A 5,114-nucleotide genomic window follows, 5' to 3' on the forward strand; every position below is an offset into this window, starting at 1 on the left:
CATTGGAAGACCGTAAAACGCTGATTTGCTACATCTAGGTTTGTGCCTTTCAGTTTCTTCTCATTTTATTTTTGTTCCAAGAGCAAAAAAATAATGGCAGCATCAGCCCACTGAGCTAGCCTGATAACAGTTCAGTTGGAAGTCACTAAGAGAGAAAATAAAAGCGAGATTTGAGTTGAAAGATTTTTTTAAAAACTATCCCATTGTGTTTTTAATGTTTCCAATGCACAAGAGTTTACCTTTCTTGTTCTCTTCTTCATTTATCTGAGAATCGAGTGCCTTAAATAAACCTTGGCACTAATATATTTTATTTATTATATTTCTTCTGACCTCCAAGGCTCTTTATGAATTTGCCCTTGGTTGGCCATCTAACCTCTTCCACAGTTCTCTCCTGTGATTAACACAGTATAGAATCACTTGCCTTCTTTTATTTCCCAAGCATATATAACTTTCCTCAGAACTTCAGATAACATTATTAAATGGCTTATTTCTCAGCTTAAATGTACTCTTCACGCAGAATCCTTCCGACTATTTAAAATAAAGTAGTCACTGCCTGCTCGATATTACAGCACACTCCTTAAAATCATAGCATTGGTGCTGACACTTATGTTGATCTTTTCTGTCTTCCCCCAGTAGAATATCAGTCTCAGGAGAGTAAGTATCTTGGCTATTTGTTTCTTGTTACATCCCACCAACTAACATAGGATTGAAAATAATATTTTGAAAAAGAAACACCTTAGTGTTTCACTTTCTTATTAGTATTAAGTATAAAATATGGATTTAAAATTGTTTTAAAAATATAATGGACTAGACATTTTGCTTTACAAATATAATGGAGTAGACATTCTGTATTTCAGTAGCAGAAAAAATAATTTGGTTCAACCTATGTACCGAGATGAATTAATAAAGTGTGCACCCTGGCTGGTGTGGCTCAGTGGGCTGGTCAGCCTGCGAACAAAAAGGTCTCCAGTTGATTCCCAGTCAAGGCACGTGCCTGGGTTGCCAACCAGGTCCCCACGTGGGGGTGTGCAAGAGGCAACTGATTGATGTGTCTCTCACACATCAATGTCTTTCTCCCTCTCTTTCTCCCTCCCTTCCCTTCTCACTAAAAAAAAAAAATAATAATAAATGAGTGTTTTAAAAAATTAATAAAATGTAGTGTGTGTGTGTGCGTGTGTGTGTGTGTGTGTGTGTGTGTGTGTAATGTCTCACTGGAATGCTAACAAGGCTGTTACAAGGGCCAAATTCTAAAGGAAAGGAAATAAAACTCATAGATGTAACCCTGGTATTGAACTCCATTTTTCCTGTGAGGTGTCTGCCAATTCCATAAGAAGGTATAAGAGGTCAAGAAGCTGATGAGAGTTTTTGAAAAATTTACAAGTATAAAAATTAAAATTGGGTACAATCTCACCGGAGGGCATCGGTAAAGCACCTGTTTTGATTAAGATCCTGATGAACTACATCCCCAAAATAAGCATGAAACACAATCGCAGGGATTAAAGTGTGACTTCTAATTTCAATCCCTGATAGTATTAAGGTCACTCTAGTTTGCTGATGATCCTAGCCACCTGCATAAAGAAATATAAATTTGCTCTTGCAAAAATAAAATCCTCCTAGACCTTAAATTCTCTTCACATGTTTGCGTATTGAACCTAGCAAACCATGAGGAAGTACCAGGTAAATGAAGAAACAGATGTCACAGGAAAAGCAAGAAAACCAGAAAAATAACAATAAATAAGAACTACAACAAAAACACTTTGTTATAATGGTTTCAGAAAGTAATGCATACATTAAATACTGAACATTCGTTTTATTCTCACAAGTATAAAGCTGAACTCTTAAGCTTTCCCTCCCCAGACTTGTTCCGCCGTGGCATCCCTCATCACTGCCAATGGCAACCCCATGATCTGGTGCTCAGCCCAAGACACTGCTGTCCTTTTTGACTTCTTTCTTTTTGTCACACCAGCCATGCAATTAGTTAGGAAATCTTTACTCATTTAAAACTACAGGTAGTACAGAATCTCACCATTTCTCAGCATATCCTCAGCTACAAGCTTGCCACCCTGTTCAAACTGAATTGCTCATGTCTCTGCCTGTAGCCTCAGCACAGCAGCCAGGAAATTTTACTAAAGCAAACATCAAACCAGATTCTCCTCAGCTCAGAATTTTGCAACACTTCACCCTTTTACTCAGGTTAAAAGACAAAGTCCTTAAAATGGCTTACAATATTTTGTAACTTTTAAAAATCATGTCAAGGCTGTAGAGCCAGTTTTATGTCTCTACCATAAAATATAGATCTTAACCAAATTTTTACTGAAACATTTGTACCATTGGATGGCAATTTTTGCTTTTTCCTATAACATACATGTTTATCTTGTGCCAACAAGTGTTTTTTGGCACTGCAAAAACTACACTATTTACTGGAAGCTTCTTTTAATCATTTTTTTACATATAAACTCAATTTTGCTAGCAGAGCTAAGTTACAGTCATCATAAGTGAAAACTATCATGCGTTGATTAATGGGCAACACTGCTGTTGTAAGCAAGTGATGCTTTAAAAAATATGTTGATTTAATAAAAATTTACTTTGCATGAGGTCACCTTATTGTTTTTATCATTTTTCCTCTCATGTAATGTTTTCTGACTAAAGTAACCTCTCACTGAACACCAGATGGCTATTTTATTAACCTATTAATCCACCAATAGTCTAAACATAAATAAACTTAGATATATAGGAATGTTAGGCTTAATTTTGGGGGTGCTTTTGTGTACTGTTTTATGATTAAAGCAATCTTGCACGGAGCTTTAGTTGTCTCTTTTACTATTCTATTTCAATCTAATGGTAGTTGAAACATAAATGGTAGGATGTAAGTGAACTTTGAATTAAAGAACTGACTGAGGCAGGGATGTTAGAAATTAGCACACAGCCCTAATTACCATACGGTTATTTCTTCTGTCCATAAAGCTAAGCTTAGAGCTATGTTTAAATTCAAGATTGTTGGATTTTAAAAGTTGAGTGTTTGCTACAACATAGTTTCCACTATGTCCTTCTAGGCATCTATTTATTTTCTATTCACCCAAATACAAATTATTACTCTTTAATTAAAACTTTTTTTGGATGCAGTCAAATTAGATTATGTAACTGAAATAAAACCAGTGAAAGAGAAGTTGATAATAATATACACCTATTTTGTATAAACCTTTTTTTGGCAAGATGTTTAATGCATTAATAAATCTAACAACTTTGGTTACCGTCCCCGTGACCTGGACCCTCCTAGGCCACATCCTGAATCAGGATCACAGACGTCACCCAGAGTGGAACTTGTGACATATTAGTGGAAAAATGGAAACCACATTTTGATATTCAGTTCTGGAGAGGAAATTGCCAAAAAAAAATTCACTTTGTAATTTTTCATCTTAATTATCTGCAGTACGGTGTCTAAAATATGTTTTTTTCTCTTTTGTTCTGGCTTGGTAAGGAAGCACAGATCAGTCTACATAGCTATCTGAACACACTGCCAAGGCCATTTCTTGTAAAAAGAGGATTATTTACCCACAATAGGGAGTCAAACATATTTCCTGCCCCTGTTAAAATTCTGTCTACTTTGGGATAGGAAAATACTCCTCAACCCAGCTTTCCCAACTTAGGCAGTAGTACATTTTTAATAAGAAGGAAAATTATATCTTTAAATGTCATGCATTATAGGACAAAATATTTGAAAAATACCTTGATAGCAGTGTTTGATTTTACACAAACATATTTAGACATAAGCATACCTTATTATACATTATATACTCTGTGCATTTCTCTTAATAATTACCTGTTACATACCTAAAAATTGATTAACTTAACTCCATAGTTTATAATAATAAATATTATTTAACATTAAAATACTTAAGAAAAAAGAAAATATAGAAGCCTTTGAAAAAATAGGTTAATTTTATACATACGTTTTTCTTTGCAAAGTAAAGGTATATTACAATATTTTATATAGATCTATATTCCTATAACCTTTACTAAAATTCTAATCTCTATGTACTTATAAAGCTTTTGATATTCGATTTAGAGAGGCAGTGATACAAACTGCATTAGGCTGGATTCAAAATTCTAAAGTTGAGAAATCCTTTGTCAGTAATATCTTTCATTTGTAGATCTCTTTCTTAAAAAAAGCAGTCTTGGACTATTTGCAACCATATTCTTATTTCATTTATTCAATAAGTCTTGAATGAGTGCTGACTTTGTACTGGGCAAACCTCTTCAGAACTGAATGAGACAGCAATAAATAAAGGAAGAGACTTCTTGCTCTCAGGTGACTTAGGGCAATTTGAGTGTAATTAAATGGAAAGTATTGATTGCTATGGAAATATATTGACTTTCCTCTGCCGAGCCCTGGTCCAAAGTTGACCAAGGCAAGAATCTAGGGATATTCAAGGGAACTACATGCTTTTGTATTGGTCTATCTATAGCTCTCTCTCTCTCTCTCTCTGTCTCTCTCCCCCCCCCCGCCCCATCATCTATCTATCTAATCAATCATCCTTGGAGAGATTGAGAGGGAGATAAACTAAAGCTAAATATTAAGTGGCATCTTTAAAAATTTATTAAGTGAGTACAAAACACATTTTTAAATATAAGGGAGAATAAGTTAGTTTCTGTATTTTGTTATAATCTGCTGAAAAAGTTGTGATTAATGTTGAAACTGAAGTTAAAGAAAATGTTAGGCTGTTACTTTGTACTATACCATATTAAATATACATATAAAAACACTGAAGAAAATAGAAAAAAAGAAAATAAAAAAGGCATCTGTATCAATTAAGTAACTGTAGCATTAAGGTAGTGGTAGTGATCATTCTACATTTCCTTTTCACTTTAGATCTTTTTTTCATTCTACTGAGATGTCCATTCACCTAGGTTATATTTGGTTTACTTTTCTTCCTGAACATCTTATATTCCTCCTTCAAAGTGCTCTCCACAATTGTAATTAACTAATACCTATTTGTACCTCTTTCCTTCTGTGAACTGTAGTCTCCATGAAGGTATGCCTCATATCAAAATAACTTATCCTCCTACTCTGAACATTTCCTTTTCTGGTGTTCCATTTCTTAATAAACAGTACT

This window comes from Pteronotus mesoamericanus, unplaced genomic scaffold (assembly GCF_021234165.1).
Source record: "Pteronotus mesoamericanus isolate MK-2021 breed Mesoamerican mustached bat unplaced genomic scaffold, CSHL_Meso_final contig_56, whole genome shotgun sequence".
NCBI classification, from domain to species: domain Eukaryota; kingdom Metazoa; phylum Chordata; class Mammalia; order Chiroptera; family Mormoopidae; genus Pteronotus; species Pteronotus mesoamericanus.